Below are 13826 nucleotides of genomic sequence, written 5' to 3' on the forward strand. Positions count from 1 at the left end.
GTATTGTCACAAAAGATTTTCATTGGACCCGATGCACTAGGTATGACACCTAGATCGGATATGAACTCCTTCATCCAGACTCCTTCATTTGCTGCTTCCGAAGCAGCTATGTATTCCACTTCACACGTAGATCCCGCCACGACGCTTTGTTTAGAACTGCACCAACTGACAGCTCCACCGTTTAATGTAAACACGTATCCAGTTTGCGATTTGGAATCGTCCGGATCAGTGTCAAAGCTTGCATCAACGTAACCTTTTACGATGAGCTCTTTGTCACCTCCATATATGAGAAACATATCCTTAGTCGTTTTTAGGTATTTCATGATGTTCTTGACCGCTGTCCAGTGATCCACTCCTGGATTACTTTGGTACCTCCCTGCTAGACTTATAGCAAGGCACACATCAGGTCTGGTACACAGCATTGCATACATGATAGAGCCTATGGCTGAAGCATAGGGAACATCTTTCATTTTCTCTCTATCTTCTGCAGTGGTCGGGCATTGAGTCTTACTCAACTTCACACCTTGTAACACAGGCAAGAACCCTTTCTTTGCTTGCTCCATTTTGAACTTCTTCAAAACTTTGTCAAGGTATGTGCTTTGTGAAAGTCCAATCAAGCGTCTTGATCTATCTCTATAGATCTTAATGTCTATTATGTAAGCAGCTTCACCGAGGTCTTTCATTGAAAAACTCTTATTCAAGTATCCCTTTATGCTATCCAGAAATTCTATATTATTTCCAATTAGTAATATGTCATCTACATATAATATCAGAAATGCTATAGAGCTCCCACTCACTTTCTTGTAAATACAGGCTTCTCCAAAAGTCTGTATAAAACCAAATGCTTTGATCACACTATCAAAGCATTTATTCCAACTCCAAGAGGCTTGCACCAGTCCATAAATGGATCGTTGGAGCTTGCACACTTTGTTAACTCCCTTTGGATCGACAAAACCTTCTGGTTGCATCATATACAACTCTTCTTCCAGAAATCCATTCAGGAATGGAGTTTTGACATCCATTTGCCAAATTTCATAATCATAAAATGCGGCAATTGCTAACATGATTTGGACAAACTTAAGCATCGCTACGGGTGAGAAGGTCTCATCGTAGTCAATCCCTTGAACTTGCCGAAAACCTTTTGCGACAAGTCGAGCTTTGTAGACAGTAATATTACCGTCAGCGTCAGTCTTCTTCTTGAAGATCCATTTATTCTCAATTGCTTGCCGATCATCGGGCAAGTCAACCAAAGTCCACACTTTCTTCTCATACATGGATCCCATCTCAGATTTCATGGCTTCAAGCCATTTTGCGGAATCTGGGCTCACCATCGCTTCTTCATAGTTCATAGGTTCATCATGATCTAGTAGCATGACTTGAAGAACAGGATCACAGTACCACTTTGGTGTGGATCTTACTCTGGTTGATCTACGAGGTTCAGTAGTATCTTGTTCTGAAGTTTCATGATCATCATCATTAGCTTCCTCACTAACTAGTGTAGGTGTCACAGAAATAGTTTTCTGTGATGCACTACTTTCTAATAAGGGAGCAGGTACAGTTACCTCGTCAAGTTCTACTTTCCTCCCACTCACTTCTTTCGAGAGAAACTCCTTCTCTAGAAAGTTTCCGAACTTAGCAACAAAAGTTTTGCCTTCGGATCTGTGATAGAAGGTGTATCCAATAGTTTCCTTTGGATATCCTATGAAGACACATTTCTCCGATTTGGGTTCGAGCTTATCAGGTTGAAGCTTTTTCACATAAGCATCGCAGCCCCAAACTTTCAGAAATGACAACTTTGGTTTCTTGCCAAACCACAGTTCATAAGGCGTCGTCTCAACGGATTTTGATGGTGCCCTATTTAACGTGAATGCGGCCGTCTTTAGAGCGTATCCCCAAAACGACAGCGGTAAATCAGTAAGAGACATCATAGATCGCACCATATCTAGTAAAGTACGATTACGACGTTCGGACACACCATTACGCTGTGGTGTTCCGGGTGGCGTGAGTTGCGAAACTATTCCACAATTTTTCAAATGTACACCAAACTCGTAACTCAAATATTCTCCACCACGATCAGATCGTAAGAATTTTATTTTCTTGTTACGATGATTTTCTACTTCACTCTGAAATTCTTTGAACTTTTCAAATGTTTCAGACTTGTGTTTCATTAAGTAGATATACCCATATCTGCTTAAGTCATCTGTGAAGGTGAGAAAATAACGATATCCGCCACGAGCCTCAATATTCATCGGACCACATACATCTGTATGTATGATTTCCAACAAATCTATTGCTCTCTCCATAGTATCGGAGAACGGTGTTTTAGTCATCTTGCCCATGAGGCACGGTTCGCAAGTACCAAGTGATTCATAATCAAGTGGTTCCAAAAGTCCATCAGTATGGAGTTTCTTCATGCGCTTTACACCGATATGACCTAAACGGCAGTGCCACAAATATGTTGCACTATCATTATCAACTCTGCATCTTTTGGCTTCAACATTATGAATATGTGTGTTACTACTATCAAGATTCAATAAGAATAGACCACTCTTCAAGGGTGCATTATTCTCTGATTTAAATGAATAACCGTCTCGCATCAAACAAGATCCAGATATAATGTTCATGCTTAACGCTGGCACCAAATAACAATTATTTAGGTCTAATATTAATCCCGAAGGTAGATGTAGAGGTAGCGTGCCGACTGCGATCACATCGACTTTGGAACCGTTTCCCACGCGCATCGTCACCTCGTCCTTAGCCAATCTTCGCTTAATCCGTAGTCCCTGTTTCGAGTTGCAAATATTAGCAACAGAACCAGTATCAAATACCCAGGTGCTACTGCGAGCATTAGTAAGGTACACATCAATAACATGTATATCACATATACCTTTGTTCACCTTGCCATCCTTCTTATCCGCCAAATACTTGGGGCAGTTCCGCTTCCAGTGACCAGTCTGCTTGCAGTAGAAGCACTCAGTTTCAGGCTTAGGTCCAGGTTTGGGTTTCTTCTCTTGAGTAGCAACTTGCTTGCCGTTCTTTTTGAAGTTCCCCTTCTTCTTCCCTTTGCCCTTTTTCTTGAAACTAGTGGTCTTGTTGACCATTAAAACTTGATGCTCCTTCTTGATTTCTACCTCCGCAACTTTCAGCATTGCGAAGAGCTCGGGAATAGTCTTATTCATCCCTTGCATATTATAGTTCATCACGAAGCTCTTGTAGCTTGGTGGCAATGATTGGAGAATTTTGTCAATGACGCAATCATCTGGAAGATTAACTCCCAATTGAATCAAGTGATTATTATACCCAGACATTTTGAGTATATGCTCACTGATAGAACTGTTCTCCTCCATCTTGCAGCTATAGAACTTATTGGAGACTTCATATCTCTCAATCCGGGCATTTGCTTGAAATATTAACTTCAACTCCTGGAACATCTCATATGCTCCATGACGTTCAAAACGTCGTTGAAGTCCCGATTCTAAGCCGTAAAGCATGGCACACTGAACTATCGAGTAGTCATCAGCTTTGCTCTGCCAGACGTTCATAACATCTGGCGTTGCTCCAGCAGCAAGCCTGGCACCCAGCGGTGCTTCCAGGACGTAATTCTTTTGTGCCGCAATGAGGATAATCCTCAAATTACGGACCCAGTCCGTGTAATTGCTACCATCATCTTTCAACTTTGCTTTCTCAAGGAACGCATTAAAATTCAACGAAACAACAGCACGAGCCATCTATCTACAATCAAGCATAAACAAGCAAGATACTTATCAGGTACTAAGTCTCAAGATAAATTTAAGTTCAATTAATTCACTTAAAGAACTCCCACTTTGATAGACATCCCTCTAATCCTCTAAGTGATTACATGATCCAAATCAACTAAACCATATCCGATCATCATGTGAGATGGAGTAGTTTCATTGGTGAACATCACTATGTTGATCATATCTACTATATGATTCACGCTCGACCTTTCGGTCTCCGTGTTCCGAGGCCATATCTGTATATGCTTGGCTCGTCAAGTATAACCTGAGTATTCCGCATGTGCAACTGTTTTGCACCCGTTGTATTTGAACGTAGAGCCTATAACACCCGATCATCACGTGGTGTCTCAGCATGAAGAACTTCCGCAACAGTGCATACTCAGGGAGAACACTTCTTGATAATTAGTGAGAGATCATCTTATAATGCTACCGTCAATCAAAGCAAGATAAGATGCATAAAAGATAAACATCACATGCAATCAATATAAGTGATATGATATGGCCATCATCATCTTGTGCTTGTGATCTCCATCTTCGAAGCACCGTCGTGATCACCATCATCACTAGCGCGACACCTAGATCTCAATCGTAGCATCGTTGTCGTCTCGCCAAACTTGTGCTTCCACGACTATCGCTACCGCTTAGTGATAAACTAAAGCATTACAGCGCGATTGCATTGCATACAATAAAGCGACAACCATATGGCTCCTGCCAGTTGCCGATAACTCGGTTACAAAACATGATCATCTCATACAATAAAATTTAGCATCATGTCTTGACCATATCACATCACAACATGCCCTGCAAAAACAAGTTAGACGTCCTCTACTTTGTTGTTGCAAGTTTTACGTGGCTGCTACGGGCTTAAGCAAGAACCAATCTTACCTACACATCAAAACCACAACGATAGTTTGCAAGTTGGTGTTGTTTTAACCTTCGCAAGGACCGGGCGTAGCCACACTTGGTTCAACTAAAGTTGGAGAAACTGTCACCCGCAAGCCACCTATGTGCAAAGCACGTCGGGAGAACCGGTCTCGCGTAAGCGTACGCGTAATGTCGGTCCGGGCCGCTTCGTCCAACAATACCGCCGAACCAAAGTATGACATGCTGGTAAGCAGTATGACTTATATCGCCCACAACTCACTTGTGTTCTACTCGTGCATATAACATCAACATATAAAATCTAGGCTCGGATGCCACTGTTGGGGAACGTAGTAATTTCAAAAAAATTCCTACGCACACGCAAGATCATGGTGATGCATAGCAACGAGAGGGGAGAGTGTGATCTACGTACCCTTGTAGATCGACAACGGAAGCGTTTGGTTGATGTAGTCGTACGTCTCCACGGCCCGACCGATCAAGCACCGAAACTACGGCACCTCCGAGTTCTAGCACACGTTCAGCTCGATGACGATCCCCGGACTTCGATCCAGCAAAGTGTCGGAGTGAAAAATCCTAATCTCGAAATACGCCAACCCAACATGTACCTTTGGAGACACCTGTAGAGCTCCTTTATAATCACCCAGTTACGTTGTGACGTTTGGTAGCACACAAAGTGTTTCTCTGGCAAACGGGAGTTGCATAATCTCATAGTCATAGGAACATGTATAAGTCATGAAGAAAGCAATAGCAACATACTAAACGATTGGGTGCTAAGCTAATGGAATGGGTCATGTCAATCAGATCATTCACCTAATGATGTGATCCCGTTAATCAAATAACAACTCCTTGTTCATGGTTAGGAAACATAACCATCTATGATTAACGAGCTAGTCAAGTAGAGGCATACTAGTGACACTCTGTTTGTCTATGTATTCACACATGTATTATGTTTCCGGTTAATACAATTCTAGCATGAATAATAAACATTTATCATGATATAAGGAAATAAATAATAACTTTATTATTGCCTCTAGGGCATATTTCCTTCAGGTGGGTGGGCTTTGAACTTCTTCATCGTTCGTATCCCATCCTCGCTGACCGTAATCCGGCCAGGGCTCTCCTGATAAAGAGAGAGACTTGAGAGAATTCAGGATGTCGCCAAAAGGCGAGTGCTGAAAGATGTCCGCGGCGGTGAACTCCATTATTGGTGCCCAATCGGATTCGATCGGCAGGGGCGCGGGGGGTTCGGAGTCCGGAGAGGAGTCTGGATCCTCGGAGTCGTGAGTCACGCGGAGTGTGGGGCCGGCGTTCGGCCCGATCGCCTCTGAGATCGCAGCCCCCGAGGTGACGTGCGACCGCTCATCCTCGACTGACACAACTGGCTCCGAATTAAGGGTCAGAGCCGGTGCGTTTTCGGCCTCCGGGATACTGTTTGGTGACAGAGCTAGATCATGCCCCGCGAGACAGTGCGGCGCACTTGGTTGTGGCTCGAATCCGTCGAAGATCAAATCTCCGCGGATGTCTTCCATGTAATTTAGGCTTCCAAACCTGACTTGATGGCTAGGGGCGTAGCTTTCGATCTGCTCCAGGTGGCCAAGCGAATTGGCCCGCGGTGCGAAGCCACCGAAGACGAAGATCTGTCCGGGAAGAAAAGTCTCACCCTGGACCGCATCGTTGTTGATGATCAAAGGAGCCATCGGGCCTAAAGGCGACAACACAGAGGAACTCTCAATGAAAGCACCAATGTTGGTGTCAAAACCGGCGGATCTCGGGTAGGGGGTCCCGAACTGTGCGTCAAGCCCGGATAGTAACAGGAGACAAGGGACACGATGTTTTTACCCAGGTTCGGGCCCTCTCGATGGAGGTAATACCCTACTCCTGCTTGATTAATATTGATGATATGGGTAGTACAAGAGTAGATCTACCACGAGATCAAGGAGGCTAAACCCTAGAAGCTAGCCTATGGTATGATTGTTGTATATGGAGTTGATGTCCTACGGACTACAACCCTCCGGTTTATATAGACACCGGATAGGGTTAGGGTTACATAGAGTCGGTTACAATGGTAGGAGATCTTGAATATCGCATCGCCAAGCTTGCCTTCCACGCCAAGGAAAGTCCCATCCGGACACGGGACGAAGTCTTCAATCTTGTATCTTCATAGTCCTGGAGTCCGGCTGAAGGTATAGTCCGGCTACCCGAACACCCCCTAATCCAGGACTCCTTCAACGACACATGACTGGAATCACTAAACGGAAATCTAACATGCTTCCCTAGTTGACAAGCTTGACAAATGGTCGACGGCGCTCCATGGGCAGCAATAGACGAAGAGCGAAGTAGATGAGCGAGGGAGTCATGTCCAGGATGCCCAAGCCGTTGGTGTCAGACGTCGGTGGTGACTGCGGTGAGTGCGTGGTGCTGAGTGGGCTTGGTCACGGGATAGAGCTCATCACCGGAGTCCTCACATCGGAGGATCACCCGCCTCGTCCTTTGATCCTTGACAAAGAAACCAGAGTCGTCAAACTCGACATTAACAGGATTATCACGTGCTAGTTTCTTGACAGAGATTAAGTTTTTGATTAAATGGGGAGAGACAAGGACGCTGTTGAGGGAAAGGGGAGTGGTGGTGGTGGGAACGGTAGCGGAGCCAGTGTGTGTGACTGCGAGCGAGGTCCCATCACCAACTAAAATGCTATAAGAGGTGTAGGGGCGAGATGTGGAGAGCATACCAGAGGTGGAGGCCATGTGCGTGCACGCGCCGGTGTCGAGGTACCATTCAGTGGACGGCGGCGACGGCTGCTGCTGCTACACGTGCATGTTGTTGACGGCGTGCATGAGGGCAGACTGATCCCAGGTTGGAGAAGAGGAGCTTGTACTGGGGCCGGCCGGAGCACCGTACAGAGGGTGAGCGGGGACGGCGCCTGCGGGCCACTACAGAGGAGGGGGCACGCCGTAGTGCATGGCAGCGCCAGCAAACGGAGCGGGTGCACCTGGGCGTGGGCCAAGGACGCCTGAACCAGGGGCATGGGGCCGCCATGGCATCAGCCAGGCGTGCACCTGTTGGGTTTCATTGTAATTTCAAAAAAATTCCTACGCACACGCAAGATCATGGTGATGCATAGCAACAAGAGGGGAGAGTGTGATCTACGTACCCTTGTAGATCGACAACGGAAGCGTTTGGTTGATGTAGTCGTACGTCTCCACGGCCCGACCGATCAAGCACCGAAACTACGGCACCTCCGAGTTCTAGCACACGTTCAGCTCGATGACGATCCCCGGACTCCGATCCAGCAAAGTGTCGGGGAAGAGTTCCGTCAGCACGACGGCGTGGTGACGATCTTGATGTACTACCGTCGCAGGGCTTCGCCTAAGCACCGCTACAATATTATCGAGGATTATGGTGGAAGGGGGCACCACACACGGCTAAGAATATGATCACGTGGATCAACTTGTGTCTATGGGGTGCCCATGCCCCCGTATATAAAGGAGTGGAGGAGGGGAGGGCCGGCCCTCTCTATGGCGCACCCTAGGGGAGTCCTACTCTCACCGGGAGTAGGATTCCCCCCTTCCTAGTCCAACTAGGAGTCCTTCCATGTAGTAGGAGTAGGAGACAAGGAAGGGGAAGAGGGAAGAGAAGGAAGGAGGGGGCGCAGCCCCTCCCCCTAGTCCAATTCGGACTAGGCCTTGGGGGGCGCGTGGCCTGCCTCTCCCTCTCCCCTAAAGCCCAATAAGGCCCATATACTTCTTCTCCCGTATTCCGTAACTCCCCGGTACTCCGAAAAATACCCGAACCACTCGGAACCTTTCCGATGTCCGAATATAGTCGTCCAATATATCGATCTTTACGTCTCGACCATTTCGAGACTCCTCGTCATGTCCCCGATCTCATCCAGGATTCCGAACTCCTTCGGTACATCAAAACTCATAAACTCATAATATAACTGTCATCGAAACCTTAAGCGTGCGGACCCTACGGGTTCGAGAACAATGTAGACATGACCGAGACACGTCTCCGGTAAATAACCAATAGCGGAACCTGGATGCTCATATTGGCTCCCACATATTCTATGAAGATCTTTATCGGTCAGACCGCATAACAACATACGTTGTTCCTTTTGTCATCGGTATGTTACTTGCCCGAGATTCGATCGTTGGTATCTCAATACCTAGTTCAATCTCGTTATCGGCAAGTCTCTTTACTCGTTCCGTAATACATCATCTCACAACTAACTCATTAGTTTCAATGCTTGCAAGGCTTATGTGATGTGTATTACCGAGAGGGCCCAGAGATACCTCTTCGACAATCGGAGTGACAAATCATAATCTCGAAATACGCCAACCCAACATGTACCTTTGGAGACACCTGTAGAGCACCTTTATAATCACCCAGTTACGTTGTGACGTTTGATAGCACACAAAGTGTTCCTCCGGCAAACGGGAGTTGCATAATCTCATAGTCATAGGAACATGTATAAGTCATGAAGAAAGCAATAGCAACATACTAAACGATCGGGTGCTAAGCTAATGGAATGGGTCATGTCAATCACATCATTCTCCTAATGATGTGATCCCATTAATCAAATAACAACTCTTTTGTTTATGGTTAGGAAGCATAACCATCTTCGATTAACGAGCTAGTCAAGTAGAGGCATACTAGTGACACTCTGTTTGTCTATGTATTCACACATGTATTATGTTTCCGGTTAATACAATTCTAGCATGAATAATAAACATTTATCATGATATAAGGAAATAAATAATAACTTTATTATTGCCTCTAGGGAATATTTCCTTCAGTCTCCCACTTGCACTAGAGTCAATAATCTAGTTCACATCGCCATGTGATTCAACACTAAGAGTTCACATCACCATGTGATTAACACCCATAGTTCACATCGTCATGTGACCTATACCCAAAGGGTTTACTAGAGTCAATAATCTAGTTCACATCATTTATGTGATTAACACCCAAAGAGTACTAAGGTTTGATCATGTTTTGCTTGTGAGATAATTTTAGTCAACGGGTCTGTCACATACAGATCCGTAAGTATTTTGCAAATTCTATGTCTACAATGCTCTGCACGGAGCTACTCTAGCTAATTGCTCCCACTTTCGATATGTATCTAGATCGAGACTTAGAGTCATCCAGATCTGTGTCAAAACTTGCATCGACGTAACTTTTTACGACGAACCTTTTGTCACCTCCATAATCGAGAAATATTTCCTTATTCCACTAAGGATAATTTTTTACCAATGTCCAGTGGTCTATTCTTAGATCACTATTGTACTCCCTTGCTTAACACAGTGTAGGGTATACAATAGATCTGGTACACATCATGGTATACTTAATAGAACCAATGGCTGAGGCATAGGGAATGACTTTCATTCTCTTTCTATCTTCTGCCGTGGTCGGGCTTTGAGTCTTAGTCAATTTCATACCTTGTAACACAGCCAAGAACTCTTTCTTTGTCTGTTCCATTTTTGAACTACTTCAAAATATTGTCAAGGTATGTACTCATTAAAAAAACTTATCAAGCGTCTTGATCTATCTCTATAGATTTTGATGCTTAATATGTAAGCAGCTTCACCGAGGTCTTTCTTTGAAAAACTTCTTTAAAAACACTCCTTTATGCTTTGCAGAATAATTCTACATTATTTCCGATCAACAATATGTCATTCACATATACTTATCAGAAATGTTGTAGTGCTCCCACTCACTTTCTTGTAAATACAGGCTTCACCGCAAGTCTGTATAAAACTATATGCTTTGATCATACTATCAAAGCGTTTATTCCAATCCGAGAGGCTTGCACCAGTCCATAAATGGATCGCTGGAGCTTGCACACTTTGTTAGCTCCTTTTGGATCAACAAAACCTTCCGGCTGCATCATATACAACTCTTCTTCCAGAAATCCATTCAGGAATGCAGTTTTGACATCCATTTGCTGGATTTCATAAAATGCGGCAATTGCTAACATGATTCGGACAGACTTAAGCATAGATACGAGTGAGAAACTCTCATCATAGTCAACACCTTGAAGTTGTCGAAAACCTTTTTGCGACAATTCTAGCTTTGTAGATAGTAACACTACTATGAGCGTCCGTCTTCCTCTTGAAGATCCATTTAATCTCAATGGCTCGCCGATCATTAGGCTAGTCAATCAAAGTCCATACTTTATTCTCATACATGGATCTCATCTCAGATTTCATGGCCTCAAGCCATTTCGCGGAATCTAGGCTCATCATCGCTTCCTCATAGTTCGCAAGTTCGTCATGGTCTAGTAACATGACTTCCAGAACAGGATTACCGTACCACTTTGGTGCAGATCTCACTCTGGTTTACCTACGAGATTTGGTATTAACTTGATCTGAAGTTACATGATCATCATCATTAGTCTTCCTCACTAATTGGTGTAGTAGTCACAGGAACTGATTTCTTGTGATGAACTACTTTTCAATAAGGGAGAAGGTACAATTACCTTATCAAGTTCTACTTTCCTCCTACTCACTTCTTTCGAGAGAAACTCCTTCTCTAGAAAGTTTCCGAATTTAGCAACAAAAAGTCTTGCCTTCGGATCTGTGATAGAAGGTGTATCCAATAGTTTCCTTTGGATATCCTATGAAGACGCACTTCTCCGATTTAGGTTTGAGCTTATCAAGTTGAAACTTTTTCACATAAGCATTGCAACCTCCAATTTTAAGAAACGACAGCTTAGGTTTCTTGCTAAACCATAGTTCATACGGTGTCATCTCAAACGGATTTAGATGGTGCCCTATTTAACGTGAATGTAGCTGTCTCTAATGCATAACCCCGAAACAGTAGCGGTAAATCTGTAAGAGACATCATAGATCGCACCATATCAAATAAAGTACGATTACGACGTTCGAACACACCATTACACTGTGGTGTTCCAGGTGGCGTGAGTAGTGAAACTATTTCACATTGTTTTAACTGAAGACCAAACTCGTAATTCAAATACTCTTCTCCACGATCAGATCGTAGAAACTTTATTTTCTTGTTACGATGATTTTCCACTTCACTCTGAAATTCTTTGAACTTTTCAAATGTTTCAGACTTATGTTTCATCAAGTAGATATACTCACATCTGCTCAAATTATCTGTGAAGAACAGAAAATAATGATACCTGTCACGAGCCTCAATATTCATCGGACCACATACATCAGTATGTATGATTTCCAACAAATCTGTTGCTCGCTCCATTGTTCTGAAGAACGGAGTCTTAGTCATCTTGCCCATGAGGCATGGTTTGCAAGCATCAACTGATTCATAATCAAGTGATTCCAAAAGCCCATCAGCATGGAGTTTCTTCATGCGCTTTACACCAATATGACCTAAACGACAGTGCCACAAATAAGTTGCACTATCATTATTAACTTTGCATCTTTTGGTTTCAATATTATGATTATGTGTATCACTATGATCGAAATCCAATGAACTATTTTCATTGGGTGTGTAACCATATAAGGTTTTATTCCTGTAAACAGAACAACAATTTATTCTCTTACTTAAATGAATAACCGTATTACAATAAACATGATCAAATCATATTCATGCTCAACGCAAACACCAAATAACACTTATTTAGGTTCAACACTAATCCTGAAATTATAGGAAGTGTGCGATGATGATCATATCAATCTTGGAACCACTTCCAACACACATCATCACTTCACCCTTAACTAGTCTCTGTTTATTCTGCAACTCCCGTTTCGAGTTACTAATCTTAGCAACTGAACTAGTATCAAATACTGAGGGGTTGCTATAAACACTAGTAAAGTACACATCAATAACATGTATATCAAATATACTTATGTTCACTTTGCCATCCTTCTTATCCGCCAATCACTTGGGGTAGTTCCGCTTCCAGTGACCAGTCCCTTTGCAGTAGAAGCACTTAGTCTCAGGCTTAGGACCAGACTTGGGCTTCTTCACTTGAGCAGCAACTTGCTTGCTATTCTTCTTGAAGTTCCCCTTCTTCCCTCTGCCCTTTTCTTGAAACTAGTGGTCTTGTCTACCATCAACACTTGATGTTTTTCTCGATTTCTACCTTCGTCAATTTCCGCATTGCGAAGAGCTTGGGAATCATTTCCGTTATCCCTTGCATATCATAGTTCATCACGAAGTTCTACTAACTTGGTGATGGTGACTAGAGAATTCTGTCAATCACTATCTTATCTGGAAGATTAACTCCCACTTGATTCAAGCGATTGTAGTACTCAGACAATCTGAGCACATGCTCACTAGTTGAGCGATTCTCCTCCATCTTTTAGCTATAGAACTTGTTGGAGACTTCATATCTCTCAACTCGGGTATTTGCTTGAAATATTAACTTCAACTCCTGGAACATCTCATATGCTCCATGACGTTCAAAACGTCTTTGAAGTCCCGATTCTAAGCCATTAAGCATGGTGCACTAAACTATCAAGTAGTCATCATATTGAGCTAGCCAAACGTTCATAACGTCTGCATCTGCTCCTGCAATAGGTCCGTCACCTAGCGGTGCATCAAGGACATAATTCTTCTGTGCAGCAATGAGGATAAACCTCAGATCATGGATCCAATCCGCATCATTGCTACTAACATCTTTCAACACAATTTTCTCTAGGAACATATCAAAATAAACATAGGGAAGCAACAACGCGAGCTATTGATCTACAACATAATTTGCAAAATACTACCAGGACTAAGTTCATGATAAATTTAAGTTCAATTTAATCATATTACTTAAGAACTCCCACTTAGATAGACATCCCTCTAATCCTCTAAGTGATCACGTGATCCAAATCAACTAAACCATGTCCGATCATCACGTGAGATGGAGTAGTTTCATTGGTGAACATCACTATGTTGATCATATCTACTATATGATTCACGCTCGACCTTTCGGTCTCCGTGTTCCGAGGTCATATCTGTATATGCTTGGCTCGTCAAGTATAACCTGAGTATTCTGCGTGTGCAACTGTTTTGCACCCGTTGTATTTGAACATAGAGCCTATCACACCCGATCATCACGTGGTGTCTCAGCACGAAGAACTTTCGCAACGGTGCATACTCTGGGAGAACACTTCTTGATAATTAGTGAGAGATCATCTTGAAATGCTACCGTCAATCAAAGCAAGATAAGATGCATAAAAGATAAACATCACATGCAATCAATATAAGTG

Source organism: Triticum dicoccoides, chromosome 3A (genome assembly GCF_002162155.2).
Source record: "Triticum dicoccoides isolate Atlit2015 ecotype Zavitan chromosome 3A, WEW_v2.0, whole genome shotgun sequence".
In the NCBI taxonomy this organism is placed as follows: domain Eukaryota; kingdom Viridiplantae; phylum Streptophyta; class Magnoliopsida; order Poales; family Poaceae; genus Triticum; species Triticum dicoccoides.